We start from the raw sequence: 21186 nt of genomic DNA on the forward strand, positions 1-21186 counted from the left end.
AGAGTTCGTCCGTCCGGAAACCTTGCATTGATAGTGATAGTGATATATTTATTTAATTAACTTTAACAAAAAGTTTAAATACAAAAATCAATATGATTCACCCAAAACCAAACGGTTGATGTGGGGTGAAACAGGTAAAACAAATACATACATATAACGTCATTTAAATTCACTATAATAAGAACGAAAGACAAAAAGAGAGAAAAGAAAAGAGAGAAAAATAAATAAATAAAGAATAATAATAATACTACAGTAACAGCAACTACATACAATATTCATGCTGTTGGGTTGCACTCACAAACCAACAAGAAATTACAACTTAATTTAAATGAAATGGAATCAAGTCACCTCTAAAACAGACAAAACTAGAATTCATACTTACTTAATAATTTTTTTTTCAATTTTGCTTTAAAACTACTAAAATTTTCTAGTTTCTTCATATCATTATCCAAATTATTCCATAAATTTATACCTTTTATAACAAAAGAAAACGTGGACCTGGCAGACACTATAGGTGGAGTATAATAATCATTTTACCCCTAGTATTTTGGTTATGTATGTTCCATCAGCTGTAAAACCAACCGTTAAAACACTCCAGCAGCTGCTTCATATTGTATCTATACATAAACACTAATATATAAAAATGATGAAGACCCGCCGCTGGCAATATCCTAAGATCCCTATAGACTTCTCGAACTGATTCTCTTTCTGATTTTCCTGATAATACTGTAATAGACTTGTTTTGGATAATTCACACAGGATTAAAAATTGAAGAAAATGTACCCATGCATACAGAAAAACAATACAAAATATAGGGATGGATTAACGAAAAATAGAGAAGCCTAAGTATACTAGTTGGAAACATATATTTAAGTTTACGAATCATCCCCAAATTACGCGATAGAATCCGGGATAAAGTTTCAATATGGGATCGGAAACTGAGAGTCTCATATATAATAATGCCAAGATACTTTACTGCCTCTTGACGAGCAATCGTATCATCTTCATATGCTATATGCTGTATCCATGGATAATAATTTGATGTCCTCGAAAATATAAGAAAATTACTCTTAGAAGGGTTCACCTTTAGCTGATTCACTCTCAGCCATCTTGAAACCTCATTTAGCGATTCTCGTACACTGTCTAGGAGCAATCTCTCTGGCTTTGCGATCACCACTAAAGAAGTATCATCAGCAAACATAGGCACTTTAGCTGCGCTATCTTTTTTGACGATCTCACTCATTCTTGTTTCCAGTTTACTTAGAGACTGTGGAAGATCATTCACAAAAATTAAAAATAATAAGGGTCCAAGTACCAAACCCTGTGGAACTCCACACTCAATACAATTTTCATGGGAACCCATATTACCGATTTGAACATATTGTTTTCTACAAGACAAAAAAGAACGTAAAAACGAAAGAGCTGGACCCCTAATCCCATAAATTTCACACTTCATTAACAGAATATCATGACTGACCATATCATAAGCCTTTACAATATCTAAAAATACAGTTGCCACTTTATATCCATTATCTAACGCCATATTAATAATGCTAGTCAAATGTATGTTTGCTTGCTCAGTAGTGCGATCTTGACAGAATCCAAATTGTGTAGGAGTAAATATTCTCTGGTCTTCCAGATACTGATAAATTCTGACCGAAAAGCATTTTTCTAGTATCCTAGACATAATGGGTAAAATCAAAATTGGTCTATAATTTTCAACATCACCAGTATTCCCTCCTTTATGTATTGGTATTACTTTCGCTGATTTAAAACAACTCGGAAACACTCCCTCTTTTAGACACTGATTAATTAATGAAACAAGTTTGAGCAATCACTTCCCAAAATCTTTTCATTACTCAAATTGAAACAATATCAGAGCCAGAAGCGGTACCTTTCATACCATAAACAATTTTTCGAACTTCAGATTCTTGAACTGTGAGTAGATTTAAAGAGATTTCCAACTTCTTAGGAAGGTAATTTTGAAAAGCCTGGTCGGCTGGTTTGCTTATAATCGACTCTTTCACTATCTCTCCAACTGTCGAAAAATGGTTAGCAAATTCTTCACAAATTTCCTCTGAATTTGTAAGACTGGTTCCATCTTTGTGGAATATTTCCTGAGAGATTCGTCCAGATGAGTGTCCTAAAGTGCTTCTTGTCACATTCCAAGTTTTTGACGGATTTCCAGATGCTTTTTCAAATTCTATTTTATAATAATCTTGTCTAGCTCTTTGCAGGAGTCTGTTTAGGGCATTACGATAACTCTTATAAATTCGCTCATTTATATCACAGGGATGACGTACCTTTTTCTCACAAATTATTCTTCTTATTTATCGATCTCAATAAACTCGGAGTAATCTAAGGCTTCTTTGAAGGTTTTCTTCTATTGTTGTTAATATTCTTAGATTATTTTTCCAGGGATGGCTTAATTATTTGGTAAAAGACTCTAAACTTAGAGTCAATATGCGCAGAGACTGAACACTCTGTATTCCAATCCTTATTGGCTAGCTCATTTCTACATTTCAGAAGTGAATCTTTATCGAGTAACATCCTCAGATTGAGACTGCTCATCTTTTTGGACTTTTTATTATCAACACATACCGAGTAACTTGCAAATACACCAAGATGGTCAGAAGTATTACTTATAAGAACACTCGGACTACCAGACATATAATTTGAAAATGTGTTATCCAGACATTTTGATGACGTCCTAGTAACACGAGTACTAATATTAATAGCAGGGATAGAACCAAATGAAATCATCAAGTTTAAAAATTGGTCTGTATTTGATCCATTATCCAATAGATCAATGTTGAAATTTTCCATTATAGAAATAGGACTTCGATGTAGGATTTTTTTCCAATTGTTCTTCAAGCAATTCATATAACTAAATAAGGGATCCTGACGGTGGCCTATATACAATCAGAACATAACCACAACGTCCAGACAGCTCTAACTGCAAAGTATTAGACTCCAAAACCATTTCTTTATATATTAAAATATCCTCTCGGACACTTACCCGTATGTCAGAACGTACATACGCTGCAAGTCCCCCGTGTCGGCAAAGTTGACGATTTTTCGTGTAAAGATTATATCCTGAAATATGTATAAGTTCCGAATTATGGTCATTTAACCAAGTTTCAGTCAGTCCAATTACCTGAAAAATAGATAAACCGCAAATTTCATTTATAAAATCTAAACTTGAATTCAATCCTTGGCAATTCAAATGGAACACATTAAATCTATCCGAAACATTACTACATGCCATCTGCATTTGGTTTACAAATAAATATTTAGAATCTTCAAACTCCAACCTATAATAACCGCCAGGCCCACCACTTCCATCAAAAATTTTATTATACCTGCTTTCAAAATTTACCTTCTTATTTTCCAGCAATACATTAATATGTCCTGGAGGAGACTCCAATCTTTCATCCAACATCAAAGTCAAATAGACAAATTTGAGTACAACTCCACAGGGGACACAATTCAATACATTCTAAATATAAATTTATTACATGCTGCCCAATAACAATAACAACACCAATAATAATAATAAGATAAAAAAATACCAACAGCAGAAAAAGAATAAATAAATATTAAAAAAACAAAACAAAAAACAACAATGACTCAAAAGGGTACCTTGCATATTGGGTGCCTTCTCATATATTTACATTTTTTTTACGCTAAAACAATCAACTATGAACTATATGAACCATCAACTATGAACTCCTTCAATTTCCCGCCAAAATTTCTATCTATCACAAATTAATCACCAGATACTCCCTAACCAATGGAAACTTGAATTCAAACAACTATTTTTCCTTGTAAGCTACATTAATTGCAGCTATGTTGGTTACAGCGTGGATAACTATTCGGTGAATAATCAAGTTCAGGAATCAAATCGTCCAGTGAGTATTTAGCACGTGTCCCATTGGGGTGATTGAAAAGTAACACAGGCGGAAAAGTTTTCGAGATCCAAGCATCTATTCCTAATATGCGTAGTTTCCCCCTTTTAATCAACAAATCATTTCTTGCTTTGCGAACTTTAGCTGGGACATCATCACTGAGGTAGATATCATGGAACGACGACACTGCTTTACCTTTTAATTTCTGGGCATTTTTCAAAATATCAATTTTCGATTTTTTATTGGATACTTCAACACGAATAAATTTCTGTTGCTCACTCACTTGGGTTACCTTGAATGGTGGGACTGGAGCCATTTCGAGTCCTTCTGTAAGAATACTTTTGAAGATATTCTTCGCATTTTGTTCAGATTCACAAGAGATATTCCATACAATAATATTCTTTTTCAGTTTTTCAAACTCTAGCCTGGCCAATCTCATACTCAAGTTATTTGATTCTTTACTCTGAGCTATACAGTCATCAGAAATTACTTTTACTTGATTCTTTAGAGATTCTTTGACTTACTCAAGCTGCCTCACTCGCTCATGATTTTCAGTCAGCTGCCTTGCAAATCCTGCATGTGATATCTCCAAATTTGCCACTTTATCTTCAATTCCCTTAATCTTATTTTCTAAAGAATCTAGCTTTTTTCCATTTTCTATTACCAAACTGATAACAGTATTTAGACTCTCTGCAATTGCTGACATCGTGAATTTATTAGTAGAATCAGTGTTACTAGCAGTAACGTTAAGATCATATTCCCCTTCTCCCCTCCGAGTGTTTTCTCTATCATCTCAAATATTACGAGATTGCTTTCTTATACGTCCCATGATTATTTTCAGACAAAAAAATTAAATTTAATTATCTGCTTTCCTCATTAAGGACCAATTTTTATTCACATGGGTCCGTTACGTGCAATTTGCTAAGCCACCGGGCACGGCTAACACCCCTCTTCATAAAAACTGCTCCAAATAATCCAAATTTCAAATAGAAAAAAAAATCCGAAGTACCACTTAGAAAATCGTAAATCCACTCGTCATAAACACTAGGCACCCCAAGCAAAGGCTTAATCAATCAAACGCATAGTCGCAATCAATATGTTAACAGCTTGAATTCTGCACATTTGAAATGCAAGTTCGAATAAATTCAATAACTTTCACAATATAATTTAAATTCCGTCAACTTATAATCCTTAGTTTCCGTTATATATTTAATCTATTTTAGATGTTCGGCTGTTAGCAACTGAATGACTACTATTGAGAGATTCAAGTCATTTAGTTTGTCGAAAACATCCGCAAGATAGGCCAGCCTGCAGACCCAGTCCAGGCTTTCAAAAAGTGAACTGAATGCAGACTTTTGCTCCAGGAGAATCATATGAACTTCTTGTTGAAGCTCGAAAAGTCTGTATAATATCTTCCCATGAGACAACCAGCGAACTTCTGTGTGCAGAAGTAAACGTTGTTGCTCCGAACCCATCTCTTGGCAGAGCAACTTGAACAGTCTTGAGTTCAGTTGTAGGGCTTTGATGACGTTGATCACTTTTACAGCCTCGTTGAGGGTCTTGTGCGTTGAGATGTTCATTCATCCTTTTCAATGCAAGAGCTTTCCTGTGGATGATGCAGTGCAACCACTCCACCTTTGGATTTTTCTTCCTTATCCAGGCCATGAGCCCATTATTCTTCGCTGTTAGGGTGGCAGACCCATCACTGCAAATTGATACACACCAGTCCCACGAGATGCCCCTTTCTGCGAATAATTTGTCAATCACCTTGACTAGTTCTTCTCCTGTTGTTCTTGACTGTAGGTTTTGACAAAACAGAATATTTTCTTTTATGTCAGAACAGTCTTGATATCGGACAAAGACGATCACCTGGGCTTCACCTGACACATCCGTGCTTTTGTCAAGCTGTAACGCAAACATCTTCATCACCTTTATTTGTTCAACAAACTGCACGACAATATAACAAATGAAACTCAGAGAGGACAGAAACTAACAAAATGAAAAATAAAATCAAAAAGGGTGAAAAAACGAGGATTTTGTCGGCCAGTGGCGAACCATGAAGAAGAAGAAATAAGCAAATATTTTGACAAGGACCTCTCAACCCAACAACATCACTTTAAGAAATTTAAAAATAAATTTCTTGTGAATTATTGTCTCGATTTATCAGTAGTTGTACCGAACCAATCGTGCTCAAAATCCTCCTCAGGGCCATACTGTGGTGTTTCTTTTGTGGATGGTGAAGTTTTGCATACAGTAGAGTGCAGACGGTCTGGTATCATAGTATTATCCTTTCCTGTTTAGCTTAAAGCTTATTCCAATAGGCAATGCAAAGAACTCCCCCTAAAAAAAAGTCCGGATCCCACCCCAAATACTAATGAAATTGATCCATTTTTGCCCCATCTTGGCTGGTCAAGCTCTCTATCCCAAAGCTCACATGAAAGCTCAAATTCTGAGAATAGGACAATGATCAGTGTTGGAGCCAATGTCAATTGATGATAATGGGTTTCAAGAGGTCCTTTCTAGGAGCTCAAAAAAAAAGAAAAAAAAATGTCCCCAATCAAAAGTATTTCCCCTCCCCCAGTCCAAGATTCACCTTCCCAAAACTTATGAATTTACCTCAAAATTTCTCCTAATAACCCCTTTGAAATAAAGATTACTACAATTAGGGTTGCAATTTTCAAAATGTTAAAATCAATGTTTTCTCTTAACATTCAACGTGATGGATCCTTGATTATAGCTATCCAAGATCAGAAATCAGCAGATATAATTTTAAATCTAAAATCTCTTCTGAACACCCCAGTTAATTCATCTAAATGGAACCCAAAACAATCCCCAACAGAAATAGTTGTATTTAATGTTCCCCTAGAAATACCAATTCAGGAGTGCTCTCAGATAGGGCTGATAACACAATCCCTGTAGAAGATGTCACTCAACTGGGTAAACCCAACTCTAATGGATTAAAAACAAGTAGATCTTTCCTATTTACACTGAAGGAAAAAATTAATATCCCAGAAAAGTTATTCCTATTTGGGCAAATTGAACCGCACACGGAATAGAAGCCAAAGCCTATCCAGTGTCAGAAGTGTCTGAAACTAGAACACACAACAAATAAATGCAATGAAATTCTCTTAGCTTGTAGTAATTGTAAAGGCTCCCATCCTAAAGAGTTGACAACTTGCAACAATACTCAGCCTACATGTATCAATTGTAAAGGCCCACATGAATCCACCAATAAATCACAATGCCCTGCATATAAGAAAAGAGCACTAACACTCCAAATAGCAACAGAGAAGGCCATTCCATACCCTTTTGCAGCTATGGAAGCAAGTGCTGTCCAACCACACCAAATAAAACCTATAAGGAAATCAAATAAAACTCCCAAGTCAAACACTCCCAATGCATCAAGTACCCCTTACAAAACACCATCCTTTAAGCCCCCTAGCTCACATCTCTATCAGAATGAATCACCAAGCCAACAAGCCTCCTTGTCTAGTGAGATGAGGTCGGCCTGGTACCCTCTCCCAAGAAGAAACAAACCAGAAACACTGCCAGGAATTAATCCCTTAACTGACAAACAGGATGCACAACTAAACATGCAATCCCCAAATATATGCTTATTCACTCTAAACTGTAATGCAGTTCAGGCCATGAATGTATAAAAATAATTGAAAACAAAAATCAAAGCTTAATTGTCAAATATCTACATCACTAATGCTACGCTCTTTCAAGCAAAAGAAGATCTTGCTTTACTATTACCACAGCTGATCCTTGATACACAGTCAAATGAAAAATAAATCAGCAACACAACACATATCAATTCTCCAGTGGAACGTAAGATCACTTACAGAAAATAAGTTAAATGAACTAATATCTTTTATGAATAATAAGTCCATTATTGTTACTTGTCTCTAGGAAATTTATTTAACTAACCACTAACAAAATCAGTCGCTGGAATACACTACTCTAAGCAAGAATAGATTACCATAGACAAAATAAGGTGATGCAGGTTGTTTGATTAATGATAAAATAAAATTCCTTGGCATCTATTTTAATGATTTTTCAAATGATTTTGATACAATTGGTATCAGTGTTTGGCTGAATAATACAAAAACTTACATAAGAAGCTTTTATAACCCTAATGGCCAAACTAGAGACGCCAAGGATTTCTTCAGCTATATAAATAATTTTAATATGTTGAAAAATATCAATATTTGTAGAGGCTTCAATGCCCATAGCCTTTTGTGGGGTAATAAACCAGTAAATAAAGCTGGTAAGTTCATTGAGCGTATGACTTCAAATAATATTGAATTAGCTGTTGCTACCCCTCCAAACCTGAATACATATTTCAACCCCAAAAGTGGAAGTTTCTCTACAATTGACCTATAAATTTTGTCATTAAATATTCTAAATAAAATGTATATAAATAAAATTGATAGTGTATGTACTGACCCCTTTGCCATAGTTTTTTCCCTAAACGAGCCTGATGAAAACCTATCACATAACTCCAAATATATAAACACTAAACCAAATTGGTCTATATTCCAAAATAAGCAAAATAATAAAATTGCAAGTTTCACCCAAAATTCATGCATTTCAAACGCAAAAGTGGACACACATGCTGAAGTTTTGGCATCTTTACTAATAAATACAGCTAATCATTCTATCCCCAGGACAACACCCAGGAAAACCTCCCGTAAACATATTCCCAAACCATGGCGGACAAATGAGTGCCAAAATAATTGGAGAACAAAAAAGGCAGCTAGGAGAACATTCTTAAAAAAAACATCACCTACTACATATTTAAGAAAATTACAAGCAGAATCTAATCTAAAAAAGACCACAATAAATGCTAATTATAACTACTGAAATAATTTTGCAAATGATCTCTCCAGAGAAACACATGAGCCAATTATATTAAAAGTCATAAGCCACATCTGTGGGAAAAAGACTTCACCCACTCCACTCCTGTATGAGCTTATATATAATAATACCCATTATGACAATAATAATGAAAAAGCTAAGCTATTTGCCACTCTTTTTATTAATAAGCTAACATCAAATAATTGTAGCAAAATGCTCCCAATTCCTATGAACCCAAGTTACCAACCTCGCCCAGGATCCGAGTATATAACCAGCCTATTTTCAATCCAGGAAATGAATAATGTAATACATCATATTAGGACCAAAACTAGTGGTAGCTATGACAACATACGCTCTACATGGATAAAGAATCTCACCAATTCATAAAAACGGAAAATTCTAATTGTTTAAAATCGTGCTTGGACTTCATCTACGCTCTTCGATATCTGAGAATTATTATGCATCCTACGACTCACAAAGAAAAACAAAAACAAAATAACCAGAAGTCCTAAAGGACTATAATGATTACTCCTGTGATGGGGAAAATAATGGAGAAAATGATCTATTACCGACTCCTCTGGTTTGTTGAAAAAAATGATATGATCGCTCACACTCAAACTGGCTTCACGAAACACCATTCCTCAACAGATGCTTTCATATTGTTAGGAAATACAATAAGTGAATCATTCTAAAAAAATAATATCCCAGTTGCAGATTCCCTAGATTTTGAAGGGGCATATGATAATGTAAACCACCAAATCTTTTTAAACAAACTTGAAAACCTTCGGCTACCCCCAAGCTATCATCTCTTGTAAAACCTTTCACAGAATTACAATGTTTCAGTGTTTGTATAGGTTCAGCCTCTTTACTCCAAATGATAATAACCAAAGGCCTTCCTCAGGGAGCAGTCCTCAGCTGCCTCCTCTTTGCCCTATATCTCTGGGACATGAACCTCCCCCACACGAATCTGAAATATGCTGATGATCTGGTACTATGGTCATCTGGCAACACCTTTGAGATTGAAAAGTCAAAGCTGCAAAAGTCACTTTTCCAATTTGAAAAATTTTCTCAACATTCAGATTTACTCATTGCACCTACCAAGTCAAAAATAGTTCAATTTCACTGAAAGCGAAATCTTGTTAATTTAAGACTTACTATAAATGGAGCAACTATTCGAGAAGATAATCATATTAATTACCTAGGTCTCATGATTGATCAAAAACTTAATTTCAACCTCCACATTTCAAACTCAACAAAAAAATTCAATAGAAAAACAAGTATACTAAAAAGACTTCTTTCCACACCCTGGAGCTGTATGGAGAAAACCTTACTCCAGTTTTATAAATAACATATAAGACCCCATATTGCCTATGGGCTCATCGTCTATGGTGCATGTGCAAAGACCCTGATGCATAAAATTGAAACAATACTAAACGGTATAATACGTCTCATATTTGGTCTCAGGATACCCACAAACACCAGGTTTCTGCTTATGGAGAGTGGATTAACAACAAGAAGGGAAAGACGCACCTTTCTCTTGATAAAACATCTTACAAAAATTGAATCAAATAGCTCACACACCCTACATAATTGGCTAAGAAATTCAACCATCTATTGAGTCATTATTGAAAAGTATACCGGCAATCGGAAGAAAGTTCTTATACTCATAAAATCTATTACACCTGCTTTCCCCCAATTCTCTTCATTGAATTGGCAAGTTCACACGGTTAGTACCTAATTTTGCAAGTGGAATAATGGTTTAACTCCCATTGGTTTTGTCCAGAAGAAATTCGCTGAACTTAATACAATTACTTATAAAAACCATTTCCAAATCTTTGTTGATGGGTCCAAAATGAATGAGAAGGTAGCAAGTGGTGCTTTCCTTCCTCACCTGAAAATTGCAATGGGTGAGAGATTGTATAATAATGTATCTACAATGTCTGCAGAGTTAAATGCCATAATCATGGCATTAGAACACCTTATGGAAAATAAACCTTTGATTACTAATTCAAATAATATCATTATTTGTTCTGACTCTTTACCAAGTCTTGAGTTGCTGTCTTCAGCTCCCCAGTATAAGCTGGATATTGACACTTATCATTGTGTTAGTATTATAGATAATCTTGCTTCAAGGGGCATAAGAACTTATCTTCAGTATATTCCTAGCCACTCTGGTATAAGTGGTAATCATCAGGTTGATGAAATAGCAAAAAATGCTATAAATATTGACCAGCCAAGCGGGAGACCAATCCCCATTAGAGATAATTACCGATGGAGACTATCAGATATTATGTTTAATAAGAAAAATCCTACTCTTTCCCCCTTTCCCAATAAGTATTTTTCTAAAATTTATCATAGAATTCATTCTGGAACAAATGGACTAAACTTTCTTGCATTCTCGTATCAGTTTCCTAATTCAAGTGGTTCAGTTCCCCTGTCCCCTCTTTGCAGGTATTGTATTATGAATAATGAAACAATTGACCACTGTCTATTTGAATGTAATATGCTGACGTCTGCACAGCATACCTTGCATTGTAAACTGTTAAAGTGCTTCAAACACCACAAAATCTCACTAACAGCCACGAGCCTAGCCGACTATTCCTGCAAACATAACACAGATATCAATATCTATCATCTTGTATTCGAACTTCTTGAGTCAAAAGATCTACTGAAAGATATCCGAGAATATCTAATAAATGAGAGGCAACCAAGCCAGTAGCTCTGTAGCCCACAGAGTGAAGCAAAAGGAAAAGGGCTAAATAGTATCTACTGAAAAGCCCGCCTGCTGTGAAATAGAAGAAGAGATAAGAAGACCTCTGCCAAGTCGTCCTCAGTGCTAAACAAAAAAGAAGAAAAAGAAAGAAAAAATTAAAAATAAAATCTAACCTTTCGAAGTTTACCTGACAAAGACAGAACAGACACTAAATAAAAACCAGGCAGGAATCAATGAAAAAGAATTTACCAAGATGATTGAGCAAGAATCCTTTGCCTTGCGATAGTTTTAGCTGGTCTACAATTTTGGTTTTCATTAGATATGCAAATAGGTTCTTTTAAGTTATACCGGGTGAAAATATTGATTGAGTCCTTCAAAATTAAAATGTAGAATATTGGGTTTGATGAAATATCTCAAGTGTCAATATTTATTGCTAAATTTTGGTTCATGTATTTTTTTATCTCAATTACCTCTTTAAAAGTTTGTGATAGGCCATTTACAGTTGATATTAAGGTTGCCTCGACAAAAAGAATCAGATGGGTTGGATTTACGAAAATATGCGAAGCCAATGCCGAATCAAAGTTGGCATTGTTATTTTTTAATCTCAGGGACTTATCTATTGAAATTCTGTGCTCATGCAAACGTTCACCTAGTTGTTGGTGGGTCCTACCAATGTAAAATTTCCCACAAGATCATGGGATTCTGTAGAAACCACTACCCAGTACAAGGTCAGTTTTATCCTTTCCTGAGTTGAAAAAGTGTTCAAGTTTTTGTTCGGTTTTGAAAGAAACAGAGATTATTTTTTTAAATTTTCCAAGTTTATTGCCAAGTTTCGGGATGTATGGTAAAGCGATGAAAGTTTTTTTCTCAATTGCCGGGGTAACTGAATCAAGGGGGACAAGCTCCTTATTTTGTTCTTTTATCTTTTTTAATCGTCTATCTATGATATTTTCAATAAGTTTGATTGGGTAACCGTTGCAGAAAAGAATATCCTCGACATAGTTTAATTCAGAATTTATATGATTACGGGAACAAAGTTTTAAAACTCTGTCGACTAAAGAGATTATTACCCCTCTTTTCACAGAAGGAGGGTTATGGGAAGAGAAATGTAGATATCAATTATTATGAGTCGGCTTTTTATATATAGAAAATTCAAGGCTAGGAATAGTTTTTATAATCAAAACATCCAAGAAAGACAGCTTACCTGTATCTTCGAGTTCGATTGTGAACTGGAGAATCGAATAAAAAAAGTTCAAATGTACCAAAAAATCAATTCGGGAGTCTTGACAATGTTCCTAAACAGAAAGGATATCATCAACGAAATGAAAGTAGATAGAGTGTTTTAAGTTGAAACTATTCAAAACAGATTGTTCAATGAAATTTATGTAAAAATTTTCCGAATAAGGAGACAAGAAACTGCCCATGGATAAGCCCATCATTTGAAGGAAAAATTTGGGGTAAAATTTTCTGTACATTTTTAGGGGTAATAAGTCTAGCATCTTTTAAAATTCCTAGTTATTTTCTCAACTGCTGTGTGTATTTGTCCGTGGGATCAATTTTTATTTCTTTGTAAATATTTTTTTCCATTAAAAGGGTGTTAAATTTTAATTCATAATACGCAGAATTCATAATTGCAACTGTGTTTCCTTTGTCCGCTCTCGTAATCACTGTGTTTTGGTCTTTTTTAAGTTTCGGAGGATTTTAATTTCTTCATTTGATTGAGTTGAAAGTGACAAAGATAGCCTATAACCAAAAATACTCTTTATAATTTCACTTCTGAGTAGGTCTGGATTTTCGACTTCACCATGAGAGCTAAAAATAGCAGATACCACGCCCGTAATAATTTCTTATGTATTTACGTGTGTTTGAGCCATGGCAAATTTTAGTCCTTTTGAAAGAATTAAATAAAAAAAAACAATTTTTTTAAACTGAAAGTAAGGAGCGACATTAAAACTTAAAACGACCAGAAAGGCGGCCATATATGAAAGGGACTGTCCCCGCCGCCACACCGCACTCTGTACGCGAAAGTTTTTTATTGTTTTATAAAATAAATGTGTGAGACAGAGTCAAACTTTAGCGTAAAGAGCGAGGCGTTGTAGAGGGGACAGCCCCTTTCATATACGGAATAATTTCTGTTCGTTTTAAGTTTTAATGTCGCTCCTTACTTTCAGTTTAAAAAACTTGTTTTTCTTATTTAATTTCTGATCGTTTTTTAGTTAATGCAGCTTTTATTTGCATAAAAATTTTACTTTTCTTTTGCTAAATGGATGTCTTTACAAATTAACTTGCGTAACTAACTTCTATATTCGTATATTTTTCTTCTGGCGAAAAATACAAAGTTGCAGATTTTTGCAGATATGAGCTTGAAACCTATGTAATAGGGTTTTCTGATACGCTGAATCTGACGGTGTGATTTTAATTAAAATTCTTTTACTTGTAGGGGACGTTTCCCCCCTCTTAAAAAAATCGAGTAAATTTTCTCAGGCTCGTAGCCTTTGATGAGTAATACTAAACTTAATAAAATTTATATATTTAGAATCAGCATTATAAACACATTCTTTTGATACATTTATTGACATCAAAATTCCGTTTTTAAAAGTTTCGATTACTATTGAGCCGTATCGCTTGTTTTTTTATTGTTTTTTTTATTACGTATATGTTATTACGTATATGAAGGGGTTCTCCCCTTAGTCAATACCACGCTCTTCGCGTTAAAAGTGAAAAAAAATTTTATTCACAAACCCCTGAATCACAAAGGCCGTTTAATTAGAATAGATAGCTCTTTTGAAATCACTAAAAAAAACTGTAGCGTAAAGAGCGAGGTATTGACTTGGGGAGAACCCCCTCACATACGTTATAATTTCTGTTCGTTTTAAGTTCTAATATTCCTTCTAACATTTCAGTTGAAAAAACTTGTATTTTTTATTTAATTTCTGATCGTTTTTTAAATAATGCTTGGAAATCCGGCGCCCCCTTCATAGAAATGTCCCTTACCCCAAAGAAACATCCTCTACGGACATATTCTCCAGAGTAACTCCCTCCTCTAGCCCCCCCTCTAGAAAAAATCCTTCCTGAAAATGGTTGTATACTTCCCAATAACCAATAAATAATGCTGGCAAGTCGGGCGCCCCCTTCATGGCAATTTCCATTCCCCCATGAAAACTTCCTTCTTGAACAGATCCGCCAACATACCCCCCGCCCCCACCTTACCAACCCAAAACCCACAAAAAAACAACAGAAAAAATATTGAAAAATATCCAAAAACCCAGATAAATTTTTAAAATTGGTAAAGTTCAAAACATTTAGCCCACCCACTGGGTACTTCGGGGATTAAGTCATCCTAAAAGACATATTTATCATATTTTCGACCATGCTGAACAAAATGGCTATCTCAAAATTTTGATCTGGTGACTTTGGGAAAAAAATAAGCGTGGGAGGGGGCCTAGCTTCAATAAATTTTTTTTGGTCAATTTACAATGGAACTTTAAAGTCTCGTCTCCGTCTCAAATAGACCTATCATGTTCTTATAGGATCAATGGATCTATACGATCACCCCTGGGAAAAAAAAAACAAAAAAAACAAACAAACAAACACGCATTCCTGATCTTTCTTCTGGCAAAAAATGCGAAAATCCACATTTTTGTAGATAGGAGCTTGAAACCTTTACAGTAGGGTTCTCTTGTACGCTGAATATGATGGTGTGATTTTTATTAAGGTTCAATGACTTTTAGGGGGTCTTTCTCCCTTTTTTTGAAAATCAGCCAAATTTTCTCAGGCACGTAACTTTTGATGGGTAGCACTACACTTGATGAAAGTTATATATTTGAAATCAGCATTAAAATCTGATTCTTTTGATATATCTATTTGTATCAAAAACCCGTTTTCTAGAGTTTCGGTTACCATTGAGCCGGGTCGCTCCTTACTTACAGTTCGTTACCACGAACTGTTTGATACTTAGCTCCTTGGATGTAAAAAACCTTAGAGGATAGATTTTCCAAAGGAGGGCCAGGACAAAATCTAGGAATGAATATCCGTGTTTGTTGAAACTGTTGAAATTCCAGTTTTGAGAATTTTTCCGATAAACGAGTTTTTGCTAGATGGAATATGTGTCTGAAAGACCTATGTGAGATTTGTAAAATCTGGTGAAAATCTTGAGGGGACAAAATCTGATATAATAAGGATTTGGAATTTAGTATTATATTACTAAGGACGTATCTTCTGGATCTATGGTCTTTTAAGATATGTGTTAAAGCTTTGAAACCCATTCTCTGAATAAACGGGCCTTCAGATTGTGTTCCTAAATGTAGGTTGAAACGTAAAGAAGGTGGAAGAATTCGATGTCTTTTGCAAGTTTCTAAAAAGTTGAACTGCCAAATACTATTTGCATGTTTTTTAACACACTTAAAAAAATTTTAAACGATGTTGGTTCAATGCTACCCGTAAGCATGATACAAATACACTCTTAGACCACACTGGCTATACATGACAAATGAAACTCAGAGAGGAAAGAAACTAACAAAATGAAAAAAATTGTCATGTATAGCCAGTGTGGTCTAAGAATGTATTTACGACAATATAGCTTGCAATGTCTTCTATTCTTCTCGAAACAGTATTGTTCGACACAGGTATAGACTGAAGGGCAGTAGCAGTTTTCGTATCAAACATTATTTCACTGACTTTCACTAGTGCTGGTAATATCAAACTTTTGGCAATGGTGTACAGTTTTTTCTGTTTCGCAATTAAATAAAAAAAACAAGTTTTTTAAACTGAAAGTAAGGAGCGACATTAAAACTTAAAACGAACAGAAATTATTCCGTACATGAAAGGGGCTGTCCCCCCCTCAACGCCGCGCTCTTTATTCCTTAGATGACAGGGGCTGGCCCCGCCACAACGCCTCGCTCTTTACGCTAAAGTTTGACTGTCTCACAATTTTTTTTTTAAAACAATAAAAAACTTTAGCGTAAAGAGCGAGGCGTTGAGGAGGGGACAGCCCCTTTCATATACGGAATAAAGAGCGAGGCGTTGAGGAGGGGACAGCCCCTTTCATGTACGGAATAATTTCTGTTCGTTTTAAGTTTTAATGTCGCTCCTTACTTTCAGTTTAAAAAACTTGTTTTTTTTATTTAATTTCTGATCGTTTTTTAGTTAATGCAGCTTTTATTTGCATAAAAATTTTACTTTTCTTTTGCTAAATGAATGTCTTTACAAATTAACTTACGTAACTAACTTCTATATTCGTATATTTTTCTTCTGGCAAAAATTCAAAGTTGCAGATTTTTGCAGATATGAGCTTGAAACCTATGTAATAGGGTTTTCTGATACGCTGAATCTGACGTTGTGATTTTCATTAAAATTCTTCCACTTGTAGGGGATGTTTCCCCCTCTTTAAAAAATCGAGTAAATTTCCTCAGGCTTGTTGCCTTTGATGAGTAATACTAAACTTAATAAAATTTATATATTTAGAATCAGCATTATAAACACATTCTTTTGATACATTTATTGACATCAAAATTCCGTTTTTAAAAGTTTCGATTACTATTGAGCCGTATCGCTTGTTTTTTTATTGTTTTTTTTTATTACGTATATGTTATTACGTATATGAGGGGGTTCTGCCCTTAGTCAATACCAAGCTCTTTACGTTAAAAGTTAAAAAAAATTTGATTCACAAACCCCTGAATCACAAAGGCCGTTTAATTAGAATAGATAGCTCTTTTGAAAGCACTAAAAAAAAACTGTAGCTTAAAGAGCGAGGTATTGACTTGGAGGAGAACCCCCTCACATACGTTATAATTTCTGTTCGTTTTAAGTTCTAATATTCCTTCTTACATTTCAGTTGAAAAAACTTGGTTTTTTTTTATTTAATTTCTGCTCGTTTTTTAAATAATGCTTGGAAATCCGGCGCCCCCTTCATAGAAATGTCCCTTCCCCCAAAGACCCATCCTCCACGGACATCTTCTCCAGAGTAACTCCTCCTCTAGCCCCCCTCCAGAAAAAATCCTTCCTGAAAATGGTTGTATACTTCCCAATAACCAATAAATAATGCTGGCAAGTCCGGCGCCCCCTTCATGGCGATTTCCCTTCCCCCATGAAAACTTCCTTCATGAACAGATCCTCCAACATAACCCCCGACCCACCCTTCCCTCCCACTAGCAGAAAAAACCTCCTGAAAACTTCTGTATACTTCCGAATAACCAATACTATATGTTAACATTGGGTAAAGTTCATATCTTTTAGCCCTCCCTCTGGGTACTTCGGGGGATTAAGTCATCCCAAAAGACATATTTATCATATTTTCGACCATGCTGAACAAAATGGCTATCTCAAAATTTTGATCGGGTGACTTTGGGAAAAAAATAAGCGTGGGAGGGGGCCTAGTTGCCCTCCATTTTTTTTGGTCACTTAAAAAGGGCACTAGAACTTTTAATTTCCGCTCCAATGAGCCCTTCTAAGATATTCTAGGACCACTGGGTCGATACGATCACCCCTGGGGAAAAAAAAAAAACAAAAAAAAACAAACAAACAAACAAATAAACACGCATCCGTGATCTTTCTTCTGGCAAAAAATGCAAAAATCCACATTTTTGTAGATAGGAGCTTGAAACCTCTACAGTCGGGTTCTCTGATACGCTGAATATGATGGTGTGATTTTCATTAAGGTTCTATAACTTTTAGGGGTCTTTCCCCCTTTTTTTGAAAATCAGCCAAATTTTCTCAGGCGCGTAACTTTTGATGGGTAGCTCTAAACTTGATGAAAGTTATATATTTGAAATCAGCATTGAAATCTGATTCTTTTGATATATCTATTGGCATCAAAAACCCGTTTTCTAGAGTTTCGGTTACCATTGAGCCGGGTCGCTCCTTACTTACAGTTCGTTACCACGAACTGTTTGACTAAATATGACACAGCATATGAAGCGTAGAGAGCCTTGAAAGAAAATGATGCCACTTTTGCAATTTCCAAACAGTTACTAGCGAATGCTTCTTGTTTATGCTTGAAAAACTATCGGCATACCAACATGAGAAGGGTGCACATTACTGAGATGCTGGTGTATATGTGCAGGTTTCATGAAACTGTTGGCCAAGACTTGACCACAAAGAACCCACTGTGCATTCACTGGATCAGACTTTGTCGCACTAAATCCGAGCCCTAGGTATTCTGACAAATATCATCGCACTTTGACCGAACATGATTTGTCATATTTCTTCTTCTTAGGTGCAGGTTATGAGTTTGGAGTACCATCATTCGGCTTCTTGTTATTCCTGATCAGGAATCTATCCATGTTTCTTTGCAACCACAATTCACAAACTTTGTGTTTCAACAGATGACAAGATACTGAAATCGCTGGGTTCAAATTGTCTGTGACTGAACTGATCGAGGGCTTACGGCTATGGAGGAAACTTAGTGGGTTACTGAAAGTGAAAGTGAACAAGACCTTACGGCTATGGAGAAAAATTTGCAGGTTACTGAAAGTGATTTGAAAATGAGTCTGAAATTAGGTACAATGGGTTATCTGATTTTGACGAAAATGTTGGAACTTCGTCAGAAAAAAGTTTTAAAGATGTAGACTAAATTAATTTTGGGACCTTCGCGTACCCCCTGCGAGGGTTTAGCGTACCCCCTTGGGTACGCGTACCACCGGTTGGGAAGCACTGTTTTACATAACCTATGTGCATGTACTGTATTTGATTTTCTTCAATTTTCACCTCAATATCCCTTGACAGTTTCACCTTAATGCTTTCAGCCTTTGTAGTAATAGTACCATAGTGGTATAAGCAGTAGAAGTAGTAGTATTAGTATGCATATAGTGTCTTTTGGTTAGTTCTACACCCTCCTCAAAATACATTGAAAGTTTAAGCCTAATGCTCTGAGACACACTTTTTAATACACAACTTTAAAAAAAAAACTTTAATAATCTGTATCCACATAGTTTGCTTTAATTTATTCACATGCCCCTAAACATTTTCTGAAAGTATCACCTTAATGCCCTTAGCCTCAGTTGTAGTAGTAGTAGTAGGAATAGTGTTAGTATGCAGATAGTGCCTTGTGATTAGTTCAATATGCCCTGAAACTTTCAAATAAATACTCTTAAGTCATTCCTAAGCCATGCTAATATGCCCTTTTGACAACCTGCATGCACATAGTGTGTTTGTATGTCATTAAACACCCCCTAAACATTCCCTGAAAGTTTAACATTAATTCCCTTACCCTCAGTAGTAGTAGTAGTCTTAGTAGCTGTGATATTAGTATCAGCAGCAGTAGCAGCATGCATCTATCACCTTTTGGGTTTTCAACAGTTCCTCAGACATTGCTGGTACATCAATGTGATATGTTCTTTTGACAACTTGCATGCACATAGTGTGTGTTCAATTAGTTGAAGTCCCCTCTCTCTGTATCCTGACATTTTTCACCTTAATATCCTTATTTTTAGTATTAGTAATAGTAGCCTTTGATAACCTGCATGTGCATAGTGTGCTTTCACTCATGTTCAACATCCCCCTCAATGTACCCCAAAATTTTCACCTTAGCACTTTTAGTCATAGTAGTTGTTGTAGTTGCAGCCATAGTAGTATTAGTAGTAAAAACGCAGATCTAGAGCTACTAGAGCACCAGAAAAATCTTGGGGAGAGGGGGGGGTCAGGCCCCCAGCCCCCGTGGATCTTCCCCTGTAGTAGTAGCAGTAGCCTTAGTTAGAGCTGTAGTTGCAGTAGAAATAGTAGTACTAGCAGTAGTGGTAGAATGCACATAGTGCCTTTTCATTAGTTCAACTTCTCGCTCAACATGCCCTAAAAGTTTCAACTCAATACTCTTCGCCTGTTCTTCAGTTTAAAATCCCCCTCAACATGAACTGAAATTGTCAATGTATGCTCTAAGCTTTTCCTGATGATGCTGATACATCCTCTTGACAACCTACATGTCTTGGAAGTTTCAACTTTACACTCTAAACCACTCCTAGGATATTGCTCATACACCCTTTTTACAACCTGTATGCACATGTTTGTTTTGATTTAGTTCAACTTTCACCTCATAATTCCCTAAAATTTCCATCTTAATACCCTTGGCCTCAATAGTAGTTGCTTTAGAAGTTGTAGTTGTAGTAGTAGCATGCACATATTGCCTTTTGATCAATTGATCAGCCCTTTCATGAAAGGGCTGAAATATGCCCTTTTGAGTACCTGTTTGCACATAGGGTGTTTTGATTTTGTTCAATACTACCTCCCTGAAAGCTTCACCTTAATACCCCTAGCCTATTTAAACACCAAGGGTCAAACATGCCTTCCTTTCACAATAACTAATACGCTATTTAAACAATGGGCAAATTGCATAACTTACAGCCCTTGCTCCATGGTGCTGTGGAGGGGTGGGAAGTTTGTCATATCCAGAGGCATAGTTATTGGACATTTCAACTATTTTGAACAAAATGTCTGTATCAAAATTTGTATTGAATGTCTTTGTGCATATAAAGTGTGTGCTTGTTGGGGGGGGGGAGGGAGGAGGCTGCCTACCCTTCAATCACTATTGACTCTTAAAAAGGGCACTATAATTTTTAATTTCCAATCATATCATCCCCTTCAAAGTTTCTACAATAACTCCTTCCATACTAAATGCCTTGATGAAAAGAGTAAATAAATAAATAATATATAGAGCCAACTTCACCCTTCACTTTGGCAATGCTATTGTGCTGCATATGAAAGACACTATGAAGT

The 21186-nt window shown here is 35.6% G+C and overlaps 1 protein-coding gene across 1 annotated transcript in view; it reads left to right on the forward strand.

Annotated features, from left to right (window-relative positions):
• Nucleotides 1-21186, forward strand: part of LOC148952104 (protein croquemort-like) — a 127321-nt gene that overhangs the window by 23780 nt on the left and 82355 nt on the right. The window lies entirely within an intron of this gene.

The sequence above is a fragment of the Artemia sp. Qi Xiang Cuo genome, chromosome 5, assembly GCF_049724085.1.
Source record: "Artemia sp. Qi Xiang Cuo chromosome 5, ASM4972408v1, whole genome shotgun sequence".
Taxonomy (NCBI): Eukaryota; Metazoa; Arthropoda; class Branchiopoda; order Anostraca; family Artemiidae; genus Artemia; species Artemia sp. Qi Xiang Cuo.